At 46.9% G+C, this 15,048-nt stretch overlaps 1 long non-coding RNA gene across 3 annotated transcripts in view; it reads left to right on the top strand.

The window, feature by feature from the left end:
- The window catches only part of LOC106603581 (uncharacterized), a 27,804-nt gene continuing 12,756 nt past the window's right edge, over positions 1 to 15,048 (top strand). For 2 of the 3 annotated variants that reach the window (XR_006769642.1, XR_001328442.2), the window contains exons 1-3: positions 1 to 77; positions 11,453 to 11,689; positions 11,838 to 11,928. This is a non-coding gene — a long non-coding RNA (uncharacterized lncRNA). Of the gene's footprint in view, positions 166 to 11,452; positions 11,690 to 11,837; positions 11,929 to 15,048 lie in introns of all 3 variants that reach the window. The other variant, XR_006769641.1, reaches the window with a different exon arrangement.

A 15,048-nucleotide genomic window follows, 5' to 3' on the forward strand; every position in this document is an offset into this window, starting at 1 on the left:
CTAAGCATAGGTGATTTGATGATGTTGAAATGGTGCTGGAATAGTGGAAGCAGCTCCAGTTTTCTTTGCGACTTGAGGTACGTAGCCTAACTCCTTGCTTCTAAATGAATAGTTGTTTAGTAGTACGAAAATGTCGGAAACATTACTTGCTTAACCATGCTGAAGGTATGTATGTTACTCTACTTGCAGTATGCTTTGTGGACTTCGCTGGACCGAGGTTGCTATCCGGTTTTGTGATTTAAAAAAAAAGCTGTGGTTGAATTTATTCTGCCCTATGTCTTATTATTTCGGCCTTTAGTACTGTACATCACGGTCGCAAGGCGAGGGTGGGGGGGTTTGGCTTCCCCAGAGATTTTACCAATGCATCTTGAGCAAAGTCATTGTAGCCTATCATTTCACTTCCCCTAGCTGTGAGAACCATAGCATGAGCCCACCAAATGTTGCACCGTGTCCATTACAATGTAGGAAAAAGTGTCTCTAGTCCAAATCCTTCGAAATTTAGGCTATCCATATTATCAAAGCTTCATCTTCTTTGTATTTCTATGGTAGATTCGCGGCCGCAATTTATGGAAGATGCCAAAACTTTTGAGATAACAATAGATGTCAAAGCTACTCCCCTATCCATCTTTGGTGAGGTTTTCCCTACATGCTTATGACAAATCCAGATCCAGAACCAGCCATAGCTGGCTAGTCTTTTGAATACAGTGTAGCAACAACAGATAACATTAGTTAGATAGATAAGGTTAGCATGCTAGCTAGCTACACTGACAGCTGTCAGTTCCGATACTTGTTATTTCTCCACTACATGTGGAAATCATCCACAACGTGGGGGTGGCAGATATAGCCTCGAGGTTAGACCTTTGGGCTAGTAACCGAAAGGTCGCTGGTTTGAATCCCAGAACCAACAGTGACCCTGGCAGTGATCCCACTCCCTGTGGGGGTCTCAGTGGGAGTTGGGATATACAATAACAACAAAAAATCCATTACCCACTTGTAGAAGCAGCCCCCCCAAATTATTATGATTGTTTTTCTGGAAGTGGTGCTGTGCCATTTCCTCTACATTTTCCCTGAGGTGGGCCAACACCCTAGCGATTCGAGTTTGAGCTAATCAGCCCCTCACCATTTGAGGACAATTTACTTAGGTGGTGACTACAACTATTTGAATACAGATCCCAAAAAATGACTGCCTTTTTAAAACTATTTGAAAACAGATCTCAGGAAGTGACTACTTTTCAGAAACTATTGGATTAGATACCTTCTACTAACGGCAGTGCTGTATCTGGAACTGCATGTTGAAGATAGAAATATAATGAATAGAGAACACACAATCTTCTATACTATTCCAATCTGACAGTCATATTTGATCTACAAAATACATTTCTATCTGAACATTCTCTCAATGTCCATTCTCCTGAATGTCCATTACTCCAGGTGTACATAATCAAGTCAAACCAAAAAAATGTTTCTATAGATACACTACATGACCAAAAGTATGTGGACACCTGCTCGTTGAACTTCTCATTCCAAAATCATGGGCATTAATATGGAGTTGGTCCCCCCTTTGCTGCTATAACAGCCTCCATTCCATTCCAGCCTCCATTCTTCTGGGAAAGCTTTCCACTAGATTTTGGAACATTGCTGCAGGGACTTGCTTCCATTCAGCCACAAGCATTAGTGAGGTTGGGCACTGATGTTGGGCAATTAGGCCTGGCTCGCAGTCAGCGTTCCAATTCATCCCAAAGGTGTACGAACGGGTTGAGATCAGGGCTCTGTGCAGGATAGTCAAGTTCTTCCACACCGATCTCCACAAACCATTTCTGGGCATTGTCATACTGAAACAGGAAAGGGCCTTCCCCAAACTGTTGTCACAAAGTTTGACGTATAGTATGTCATTGTATGCTGTAGCGTTAAGATTTCCCTTCCCAGGGCCTCCCGGGCGGCGCAGTGGTCTAAGGCACTGCATCGCAGTGCTAGCTGTGCCACCAGAGATTCTGGGTTCGAGTCCAGGCTCTGTCGCAGCCGGCCGCGACCGGGAGGCCCATGGGGTGGCGCACAATTGGCCCAGCGTCGTCCAGGTTAGGGAGGGTTTGACCGGCAGGGATATCCTTGTCTCATCGCGCACTAGCGACTCCTGTGGCGGGCCGGGCCGGGCGCAGTGCACGCTGACCAGGTCGCCAGGTGTACGGTGTTTCCTCCGACACATTGGTGCGGCTGGCTTCCGGGTTGGATGGGCATTGTGTCAAGAAGCAGTGTGGCTTGGTTGGGTTGTGTTTCGCAGGACGCATGGCTCTCGACCTTCGCCTATTCCGAGTCCGTACGGGAATTGCAGCGATGAGACAAGACTGTAACTACTACCAATTGGATACCACAAAATTTGGGAGAAAAAAGGGGTAAAAAAAAGAAGATTTCCCTTCACTGAAACTAAGGGGCCTAGCCTGAAATATAAAAAACAACCCCAGACTATTATTCCTCCTCCACCAAACTTTACAGTTGGCACTATGCATTGGGGCAGGTACCATTCTCCTGGCATCTGCCAAACCCAGATTTGTCTGTCGGACTACCAAAGGGTGAAGCATGATTCGGAGCAGTGTTTCCACTGCTCCGGAGTCCAATGACAGCAAGCTTTGCACCACTCCAGCTGACACTTGGCATTGCGCATGGTGATCTTAGGCTTGTGTGCGGCTGCTCAGCCATGGAAACCGAGACGAACTGTTCTTGTGCTGACAATGTTGCAACCAAGAACAGAAGATTTTACACGCTACGCGCTTCAGCACTTGGCAGTGCCATTCTGTGAGATTGTGTGACCTACCACTTCACGGCTGAGCCATTGTTTCCATTTCACAATGTCAGCAGTTACAGTTGACCAGGGTGGCTCTAGCAGGGCAGAAATTTGATGAACTGACTTGTTAGAAAGGTGGCATCCTACATACTGTATGACGGTACCACGTTGAAAGTCACTGAGCTCTTGAATAAAACCATTCTACTGCCAATGTCTATGGAGATTGCATGGCTGTGCCAAATCCACTTATTTGAAGAGGTGTCCACATACTTTTGTATATATAGTGTATGTAATAGGGAATTGATAGACACTATATATATATAGTACCATTCCAAAGTTTGTACACACCTACTCATTCAAGGGTTTTTCTTTATTTTTACTATTTTCTACATTGTAGAATAATAGTGAAGACATGAAAACTATGAAATAACACTCATGGAATCATGTAGTAACCAAAAAAGTGTTAAACAAATCAAAAAATATTTTTGATTTTAGTTTCTTCAAAGTAGCTGCCTTGATGACAGCTTTGCACACTCTTGAAGGAGTTCCCACATATGCTGAGCAGTTGTTGGCTGCTTTTCCTTCACTCTGCGGTCCAACTCATCCCAAACCATCTCAATTGGGTCGAGGTCGGGTGATTGTGGAGGCCAGGTCATCTGATACAGCCCTCCATCACTTTCCTTCTTGGTGAAATAGCCCTTACACAACTTGGAGGTGTGTTGGGTCATTGTCCTGTTGAAAAACAAATGATAGTCCCACTAAGTGCAAACCAGATGGGATGGCGTATCACTGCAGAATGCTGTGGTAGCCATGCTGGTTAAGTGTGCCTTGAATTCTAAATAAATCACTGGCAGTGTCATCAGCAAAGCACCATCACACCTCCTCCTCCATGCTTCACGGTGGGAACCACACATGCGGAGATCCTCAGATCACCTACTCTGCATCTCACAAAGACACGGCGGTTGGGACCAACATCTCAAATTTGGACTCATCAGACCAAAGGACAGATTTCCACCACTAAAGTCCATTTCTCGTGTTTCTTGGCCCAAGCAAGTCTTTTCTTCTTATTGGTGTCCTTTAATAGTGGATTCTTTGCAGCAATTCGACCATGAATGTCAGATTATATTTAGGAGAAGTTGAGGAGTCAGGCGCAGGACACAGGGATCAATGTAAACAAACGTGTTTACTTAAATAATCAATAAGTCTTCTCCGAGGACAATACATATCGGTGGAGAAAACACCTCCGTTCACACACAACAGGAAACAATTACCGACAAGACAAACAGGAAATGCAAAGGTTTAAATAATAAACATAATTAGGGAAAATCAAAACAGGTGTACACAATAAAGACAAAACCAAACGAACAGTGAAACATCGATCGGTGGCAACTAGTAAGCCGGTGACGTCGACCGCCCAACGCCGCCCGAACAAGGAGAGGGGTCGACTTCGGCGGGAGTCGTGACAGTACCCCCTCCCCTGACGCGCGGCTCCAGCAGCGCGCCGACACCGGCCTCGGGGACGACCCGGAGGATGGGGAGCAGGGCGATCCGGACGGAAGCGGTGAAAATCCTGGATTAATGACGGATCCAGGATGTCTTCCGCCGGTACCCAGCTTCGCTCCTCCGGGCCATACCCCTCCCACTCCACGAGGTACTGAAGGCCACCCGCCCGACGTCTGGAGTCCATAATGGCTCGTATTGTATATGCCGGGGCCCCCTCGATGTCCAGAGGGGGCGGAGGAACCTCCCGTACCTCCGACTGCTGGAGCGGACCAGTCACCACCGGCCTGAGGAGAGACACATGGAACGAGGGGTTAATATGATAATCAGGGGGAAGTTGTAACCTATAACAAACCTCGTTCAATCTCCTCAGGACTTTAAATGGCCCCACAAACCGCGGACTCAGCTTCCGGCAGGGCAGGTGAAGGGGCAGGTTTCGGGTCGAGAGCCAGACCCGATCCCCCGGTGCATAAACCGGGGCCTCACTGCGGTGGCTGTCGGCACTCGCCTTTTGGCGCCTGATGGCTCGTTGAAGACGTACATGGGCAGCGTTCCATGTCTCCTCCGAGTGCCGAAACCATTCATCCACCGCAGGAGCCTCGATCTAGCTCTGATGCCATGGTGCCAGGACCGGCTGATACCCCAGCACACACTGAAACGGGGTAAGGTTAGTGGAAGAGTGTCGTAGGGAATTTTGGGCCATCTCCGCCCAAGGGATAAATGATGCCCACTCTCCCGGCCGGTCCTGGCAATAGGACCGTAGAAACCTACCCACCTCTTGGTTGACTCTTTCCACCTGCCCGTTACTCTCGGGGTGGAACCCTGAGGTAAGACTGACCGAGACCCCCAGGCGTTCCATAAACGCCCTCCAGACTCTAGACGTAAATTGGGGACCCCGATCAGAGACTATATCCTCAGGCACCCCGTAGTGCCGGAATACATGGGTGAAAAGGGCCTCCGCAGTCTGTAGGGCCGTAGGGAGACCGGGCAAAGGAATGAGACGGCAGGACTTAGAAAACCGATCCACAACGACCAGGATCGTGGTGTTACCCCGTGACGGGGGAAAATCCGTCACGAAATCCACCGATAGGTGTGACCATGGTCGTTGCGGAACGGGAAGGGGTTGTAATTTCCCTCTGGGAAGATGTCTAGGTGCCTTGCACTGTGCGCATACTGAACAGGAGGAGACATAAACCCTCACGTCCTTGGCTAACGTGGGCCACCAGTACTTCCCCGTAAGGCAGCGCACCGTCCGACCTATACCAGGATGACCAGAGGAGGGTGATGTGTGGGCCCAACAGATCAAACGATCGCGAACATCAAACGGCACGTACACGCGCCCAACGGGACACTGGGAGGGAGTGGGTTCTGCACGTGACGCCCGTTCGATGTCCACGTCCACCTCCCATACCACCGGTGCCACCAGGCATGAGGCTGGAATTATGGGAGTGGGCTCTGTGGACCGCTCCTCTGTATCATACAGCCGGGACAGTGCGTCTGCCTTGACGTTCTGGGAACCTGGTTTGTAGGAAAGAGTGAAAACATAGCCCACCTAGCCTGGCGAGGGTTCAGTCTCCTCGCTGCCCGAATATACTCCAGATTTCGGTGGTCAGTCCAAATGAGGAAAGGGTGTCTAGCCCCCTCAAGCCAATGTCTCCACGCTTTCAGAGCCCCGACAACAGCTAACAACTCCCTATCCCCCACGTCATAGTTTCGCTCCGCCGGGCTGAGCTTCTTCGAAAAGAAAGCACAGGGGCGGAGTTTTGGTGGGTTACCCGAGCGCTGAGATAGCACAGCCCCTATTCCAGCCTCGGATGCATCCACCTCAACTATGAACGCTAAGGAGGGATCAGGATGCGCCAGCACTGGAGCCATGGTAAACAGAGCCTTCAGGTTACCAAAAGCTCTGTCCGCCTCAGCCGACCACCGCAACCGCACCGGTCCCCCCTTCAGTAAGGAGGTAATGGGAGCCGCCACCTGGCCAAAGCCCCGGATAAACCTCCGGTAGTAGTTGGCAAACCCTAAAAACCGCTGCACCTCCTTTACCGTGGTTGGAGTCTGCCAATTACGCACGGCTGAAATGCGGTCAGTCTCCATCTCTACCCCTGACGCGGACAAACGGTACCCAAGGAAGGAGACGGACTGTTGAAAGAACAGACATTTCTCCGCCTTGACGTAAAGGTCATGCTCCAACAGTCGACCAAGCACTGTACGCACAAGGGACACATGCTCAGCGCGGGTGGTGGAGTATATGAGAATATCATCTATATACACCACTACACCCCGCCCGTGCAGGTCCCTGAAGATCTCATCCACAAATGATTGGAAGACAGATGGAGCATTCATTAACCCATACGGCATGACGAGGTACTCATAGTGCCCAGATGTAGTGCTAAATGCCGTCTTCCACTCATCCCCTCCCCTGATACGCACCAGGTTGTACGCGCTCCTGAGGTCCAATTTTGTGAAGAAGCGCGCCCTGAGCAATGACTCTGTCATACTGGCGATCAGAGGTAGCGGGTAACTGTATTTCACAGTAATCTGGTTCAAACCTCGATAGTCAATGCACGGGCGTAAACCTCCATCCTTCTTCTTCACAAAAAGAAGCTCGAGGAGACAGGTGAAATGGAGGGCCGAATGTATCCCTGTCCCAGAGATTCAGCGACATATGTTTCCATAGCCGCCGTCTCCTCCTGTGACAGAGGATACACGTGACTCCTGGGAAGTGCAGCACCCTCCAGGAGATTTATCGCACAATCCCCCGGTCGATGGGGTGGTAATTGAGTCGCCTTCCTTTTACAGAAGGCGATTGCCAAATCGGCATATTCGGGAGGAATGTGCAAGGTGGAAACCTGGTTTGGACTTTCCACCGTAGTGGCACCTAAGGAAACACCTAAACATCTCCCTGAACACTGACAGGACCATCCCTTGAGAACCCTCTGTTGCCACGAAATAATAGGATCATGAGAAGCCAACCAGGGAAGCCCCAACACAACGGGAAACGCAGGAGCGTCAATCAGAAAGAGACTAATACTCTCTTCATGACTCTCCTGCATCACCATAGCAATGGGAACTGTGACCTCCCTAATTAGCCCAGACCCCAAAGGGCGACTATCTAGGGCATGTATATGGAAGGGAACATCAACGGGAACAATAGGAATCCCTAATCTATTGGCCAAAGACCGATCTATAAAGTTCCCAGCTGCGCCTGAATCTACTAGCGCCTTATGCTGGGAATGCGGGGAAAACCCTGGAAATCTTATAGATAACCACATGTGAGCAACGGGGGGGTCTGGGTGAGTCGTGTGCCTACTCACCTGAGATGAACCACCAGTGTTCCGCCTACCACCTCGATTACCTGGAGAACCTCCCCAGCACCGACCAGCAGTGTGTCCTCTGCGGTCACCTCTGGTGCATGGAACGGTTTCCCCTCCGGTCTCCCTAGTACCAGCCCCGCCCAACTCCATCGGTGTTGGGTCTAAGGGACTGGAGGATGGAACCAACGGACCCCGATCTGGACGTCCGCGGGAGGCCAGCAGGTTATCCAGCTGGATAGATAAGTCCATCAGCTGGTCCAGGTGGAGGGTGGTGTCCCTGCAGGCTAGCTCCCTACGAACGTCCTCTCGCAAACCACAACCTGTAGTGATCGATCAGGGCCCGCTCATTCCATCCTGCACCAGCCGCCAGAGTTCTAAAGTCCAGGGCAAACTCCCGAGCGCTCCTCATCTCCTGCCTTAAATGGAACAAGCGCTCTCCCGCCGCTTTTCCGTCTGGTGGATGATCAAATACTGCCCGAAAGCGGCGGGAGAAGTCCTCGTAGTTATTCCGAGTCGGGTCTTCCACCTCCCAGATGGTGTTGGCCCACTCTAGGGCTTTACCAGTCAAACAGGAGATGAGGGCGCTCACTCTCTCGCGTCCCGAGGGAGGCGGCTGGACAGCCGCCAGGTAGAGCTCCAGCTGGAGTAGGAACCCCTGACACCCGGCAGCTGCTCCGTCATACGCTCCCGGGAGCGAGAGCCGAATCCCACCGGATCCAGACGGCGGCTGGATAGGATCCAGAGGTGTGCCGGGCGGTGGTGTGGCTGGGTCAACGGGACATCCTCTCTTCTCCACTCTCTCCATGGTCCTTAGCACGCAATCCATGGCAGTTATAAGCTCCTGGATCATACTCGCCTGCTGCTGAACGCGCTCCTCTATCTGAATAGGCGAACTGGCTGCTCCTGCTGACTCCATTGTGGTCGGTAATTCTGTCAGATTATATTTAGGAGAAGTTGAGGAGTCAGGCGCAGGACACAGGGATCAATGTAAACAAACGTGTTTACTTAAATAATCAATAAGTCTTCTCCGAGGACAATACATATCGCGGAGAAAACACCTCCGTTCACACACAACAGGAAACAATTACCGACAAGACAAACAGGAAATGCAAAGGTTTAAATAATAAACATAATTAGGGAAAATCAAAACGGGTGTACACAATAAAGACAAAACCAAACGAACAGTGAAACATCGATCGGTGGCAACTAGTAAGCCGGTGACGTCGACCGCCGAACGCCGCCCGAACAAGGAGAGGGGTCGACTTCGGCGGGAGTCGTGACAATGAAGGCCTGATTCACGCAGTCTCCTCTGAACCGTTGATGTTGAGATGTGTCCGTTACTTTAACTCTGTGAAGCATTTATTTGGGCTGCAATTTCTGAGGCTAGTAACTCTAATGAACTTAACCTCTGCAGCAGAGTTAACTCTCTCTCTTCCTGTGGCGGTCCTCATGAGAGCCAGTTTCATCATAGCGCTTGATGGTTTTTGCAACTGCACTTGAAGAAACTTTCATAAATTCTTGACATTTTCTGGATTGACTGACCTTCATGTCTTAAAGTAATGATGGACTGTCGTTTCTCTTTTCTTATTTGAGCTGTTCTTGCCATAATATGGACTTGGTCTTTTACGAAATAGGGCTATCTTCTGTATACCAACCCTACCTTGTCACAACACAACTGATTGGCTCACAAGCATTAAGAAGAGAAGAAATAACACAAATGAACTTTTAACAAGGCACATCTGTTAATTGAAATGCATTCCAGGTGACTACCTTGTGAAGCTGGTTGAGAGAATGCCAAGAGTGTGCAAAGCTGTCATCAAGGCAAAGAGTAACTACCTTAAAGAATATAAAATCTAAAATATATTTGGAATCTCAAATATACAAGTAACACTTTTTTGGTTACTACATGATTCCATATGTGTTATTTCATCGTTTTGATGTCTTCACTATTATTCTACAATGTATTAAACAGTAAAACTAAAGAAAAACCCTTGAATGAGTAGGTGTGTCCAAACTTTTGACTGGTACTGTATATACAGGGGATTTGGAAAGTCTTCAGACCCCTTCCCATTTTCCACATTTTGTTACTCTAAATTCAATGTTTTCCTCATCAATCTACACACAGTACCCCATAATGATAAAGAGAAAACTGAAATATCACATTTACATAAGTATTCAGACCCTTTACTCAGTACTTTGTTGAAGCACCTTTGGCTGTGATTACAGCCTCGAGTCTTCTTGGATATGAAGCTATAAACTTGGCACACCTGTATTTGGGGAGTTTTTCTCTTCTCTGCAGATTCTCTCAAGCTCTGGCAGGTTGGATGGGGTGCGTCGCTGCACAGCTATTTTCAGGTCTCTCCAGAGATGTTCGATCGGGTTCAAGTCCGGGCTCTGGCTGGGCCACTCAAGGACATTCAGAGACTTGTCCCGAAGCCACTCCTGTGTTGTCTTGGCTGCGTGCTTAGGGTCGTTGTCCTTTTAGAAGGTGAACCTTTGCCCCAGTCTGAGATCCTGAAAGCTCTGGAGCAGGTTTTCATCAAGGATCTCTCTGTACTTCGCTCCTTCATCTTACCCTCGATCCTGACTAGTCAGTTGGTTTCATCAGACCAGATAATCTTGTTTCTCATGGTCTGAGAGTCCTTTAGGTGCCTTTTGGCAAACTCCAAGCGGGCTGTCATGTGCCTTTTTAATGAGGAGTGGCTTCCGTCTGGCCACTCTACCGTAAAGGCCTGATTGGTAGAGTGCTACAGAGATGGTTGTCCTTCTGGAAGGTTCTCCCATTTCAACAGAGCAATTCTGGAGCTCTGTCAGAGTGACCATCGGGTTCTTGGTCACCTCCCTGACCAAGGCTCTTCTCCCCCGATTGCTCAGTTTGACTGGACAGCCAGCTCCAGGAAGAGTCTTGGTGGTTCCAAACTTCTTCCTTTAAAGAATGATGGAGACCACTGTGTTCTTGGGGACCCTCAATGCTGTAGACATTTTTTGCTACCCTTCCCCAGATCTGTGCCTCGACACGATCCTGTCTTGGAGCTCTACGGACAATTCCTTCGACCTTATGGCTTGGTTTTTGCTCTGACATGCACTAACTGTGGGACCTTATATAGACAAGTGTTTGCCTTTCCAAATCATGTCCAATCAATTGAATTTACCACAGGTGGACTCCAATCAAGTTGTAGGAACATCTCAAGGATGATCAATGGAAACAGGATGCGCTTGAGCTCAGTTTCGAGCCTCACAGCAAAGGGTCTGAATACTTTCTTAAATAAGGCATTTCTGTTTGTTGTCTAAAAACCTGTTTTCGCTTTGTCATTATGGGGTATTGTGTGTAGATTGACGAGGACAAATTTGTATTTAATCAATTTTAGAATAAGGCTGTTATGTAACAAAATGTAACAAAAATTCTGAAACACTGTATATTTGCTACTGCTTGACAAAAAAAAATCTCGGTCAACCAACAGCCTATCAACCAAACAATCGACCAGTCGACTAATTGCGATCAGCCCTATCTGTCTCTTTCTCTCTCTCTCTGTCTGTCTTTATCTCTGTCTCTGTCTCTTTCTGGCTCTCTCTCTCTGTTTCGTTCTGTCTGTCTCTGTCTGTCTCGCCATCTATTTGCGTCTGTTTCTCTTTGCCTGCATTTCTCTCTCTCTCTTTCTCTCTCTCTCTCTCTCTCTCTCTCTCTCTCTCTCTCTCTCTCTCTCTCTCTCTCTCTCTCTCTCTGTGTGTTTATCTTTCTCTGTCTCACTTTCTGTTTCTCTTGTGATCAACAATAACCAACCTTGCCCTTGGGTCCTATGTGATTCTTCTTTGTAATTGCGCCTAATTTTTAAATGTCTTTTTTCTCTCTATCTAGGTAATATCAGCATCTGCAATGATGACCTGACATTCAGGAACATGGACATGAGCAAGATCCTAGAATCATCCTGTAGCGACAAGGAAGACACGGAAGGATAGGAGAGTGAAGAGAAGGAAGTGCTAAGGGTGGTCACACCATAGTGGATTCCTACCTACTCGAATACCCCAACAACATCCTGTCGTTCCCGCGCCAGACCTATCTCAGCTCACACTCTCCTCCCATGACACCTCTCAGGTAGGGACCGCTGGTTTACTAACAGACAAACACAACTGAACTTCTACAAACTTGTTTGTTTATTTGTCTGGATGGAGTTGTATTAATACCAAATATTGATACCAAATACACTTTTGGAATATCTCCTTACATTACCTAACCCAAACAGGCGCCACGAGTTCCATTCCAAGCACTGGCCATGGTGGAGCCAGACAGAGTACCCTCCAACATCACAAGACCTCCACCCATCATCACAAAAGGTCAATCCCACAGTAAATATAGGTCTAACTTGTTAATTCCCTGACCAAAAAGACAACTAGACACCAGTTGACTGCACAAGGCAGTAAAGCATTATAATGATTACATTAATATGGGGACAACCTTGAAGATTGCTGGTTGTGTTGTCCTGTCTACAGTGGCGTCCTGTCATTTATATATAAACACACTACCGGTCAAAAGTTTAGAACACCTAAACTGTTGGAAAAGCATTCCGGGTGAAGCTGGTTGAGAGAATGCCAAAAGTGTGCAAAGCTGTCATCAAGGCAAAGGGTGGCTACTTTGAAGAACCTAAAATATATTTTTGATTTGTTTAACACTTTTTTGGTTACTACATGATTCCATATGTGTTATTTCATAGGTTTGATGTCTTCAATATTATTCTACAATGTAGAAAATAGTAAAAATAAAGAAAAACCATTGAATGAGTAGGTGTTCTAAAAATTTTGACCGGTTGTGTATATATCATTTATAAAGCCAAAAAATGTGTACAAGTTTGAGCATGTGTCCATTAGGCCTATGGATTGTTTTTATCAGCATAAATTATATTGAGCAATAAAAGCCCCTCTTTTATTCCATAGGTTTGGGATCCGCACTATGCAGCTGTTGCAAGAGCTCATTGTTCACTGTCTGTTCACTGGTTGTAAAAACAATGATTGATATTTTTATTTATGTTTATTTCACCTTTATTTAACCAGGTAGGCAAGTTGAGAACAAGTTCTCATTTACAATTGCGACCTGGCCAAGATAAAGCAAAGCAGTTTGACACATACAACAACACAGAGTTACACATGGAGTAAAACAAATATACAGTCAATAATATAGTAGAAAAATAAGTCTATATACAAAGTGAGCAAATGAGGTGAGATAAGGGAGGTAAAGGCAAAAAAGGCCATGGTGGCGAAGTAAATACAATCTAGCAAGTAAAACACTGGAATGGTAGATTTGCAGTGGAAGAAAGTGCAAAGTAGAAATAGAAATAATGGGGTGCAAAGGAGCAAAATAAATACAGTAGGGGAAGAGGTAGTTGTTTGGGCTAAATTATAGATGGGCTATGTACAGGTACAGTAATCTATGAGCTGCTCTGACAGCTGGTGCTTAAAGCTAGTGAGGGAGATGAGTGTTTCCAGTTTTAGAGATTTTTGAAGTTCGTTCCAGTCATTGGCAGCAGAGAACTGGAAGGAGAGGCGGCCGAAGGAGGAATTGGCTTTGGGGGTGACCAGAGAGATATACCTGCTGGAGCGCGTGCTACAGTTGGGTGCTGCTATGGTGACCAGCGCGTTGAGATAAGGGGGAACTTTACCTAGCAGGGTCTTGTAGATGACCTGGAGCCAGTGGGTTTGGCGACGAGTATGAAGCGAGGGCCAGCTAACGAGAGCGTACAGGTCGCAGTGGTGGGTTGTATATGGGGCTTTGGTGACAAAACGGATGGCACTGTGATAGACTGCATCCAATTTATTGAGTAGGGTATTGGAGGCTATTTTGTAAATGACATCGCCGAAGTCGAGGATCGGTAGGATGGTCAGTTTTACGAGGGTATGTTTGGCAGCATGAGTGAAGGATGCTTTGTTGCGAAATAGGAAGCCAATTCTAGATTTAACTTTGGATTGGAGATGTTTGATATGAGTCTGGAAGGAGAGTTTACAGTCTAACTAAGTCAGAACCGTCCAGAGTAGTGATGCTGGACAGGCGGGCAGGTGCAGGCAGCGATCGGTTGAAGAGCATGCATTTAGTTTTACTTGTATTTAAGAGCAGTTGGAGGCCACGGAAGGAGAGTTGTATGGCATTGAAGCTCGTCTGGAGGGTAGTTAACACAGTGTCCAAAGAAGGGCCAGAGGTATACAGAATGGTGTCGTCTGCGTAGAGGTGGATTAGAGACTCACCAGCAGCAAGAGCAACATCATTGATGTGGACAGAGAAAAGAGTCGGCCCAAGAATTGAACCCTGTGGCACCCCCATAGAGACTGCCAGAGGCCCAGACATCAGGCCCTCCGATTTGACACACTGAACCAGGGGCAAAAATCTGATATCAACTTTGGAGGGGACAATTACATGAAATTTTCTCAAGAGCAATTCCTGAGGGGGACTCCAAAAGTAGTGCTGTAACACATAGCCTACATTGTAATATGGTAAATGTATATTGAGGAACCAAAGAAATAAGGTGTTTGCCGTACTCCTAACTACCGGTACCCAAAACTACACAACTAATCACAACAGCAATACCATTGCCTTTAACAAATCTTAGTTCAGTCACCAGTTTAAGTTGAGAGTGGGGGTATCCATGGCATTTTCCAATTATGTTCCTATTTTACAAGTCCAAAAAATTGAGAACCTTTCATAATGTTGCCAAACAAAGACTCAACAAACTTACCTGAGACTCCCTGTCTCTGCCAGTCTGTCCCTGCATATCTGTCCCCAACTCTGCTGTCTGTGTGCCATCTGTTGCCTGCTCTGCCTAATGACATCATTGTGAAACATTTCCATTAGAATTTCATTTCTTTCTTATGAACATTTTATCAACTAGTCTTTGAGATATTAGGCTACTAGGGTTCTTACTATGCGTTTTGGTGTATTGAAAAATACTCTGATGTCCGTCTTTTATTTTTATGCCATTTTTCTACCTGGCTGGCTGGCTGGCTACACACACAGTGTGTAGGTTATTTACAGTAGGAGATGGGCTTCTATCATCTTCAATCATTCCATTTGGGCTTCGATCTAAAAGGTAGCTAGCAAATGTGAAACGGATTAAAATGACAAGAGTTGACAGCTTTATGAGTTCACCATTTACACAACATATGCTGCAACCTTTTGTAATTTTAATAGTTTGTTTCATATTGGCTGGCTTCCAACAATAGCTGAATTTGCAAAGCTAACGAGCACCAATTCAGTTTCAGTGGTGTTAGCTATAATCTTTGCTACCCGGGTTAAATAAAGGTGAAATAAAATAAATAAATAAAAGTTCCCTTGTGACAATTTAGCTTTTGCAACGAGACCATTAAATATATTTAAGACAATGGTAGAAGAGAGTGTAGTTCTGTTCAGTTTGGATTTCAGTTTATCGCTAACCTTATCACAGGGACTTTGAAGCACTAACTTACATCATC

Source organism: Salmo salar, chromosome ssa04, assembly GCF_905237065.1.
Source record: "Salmo salar chromosome ssa04, Ssal_v3.1, whole genome shotgun sequence".
NCBI lineage: Eukaryota > Metazoa > Chordata > Actinopteri > Salmoniformes > Salmonidae > Salmo > Salmo salar.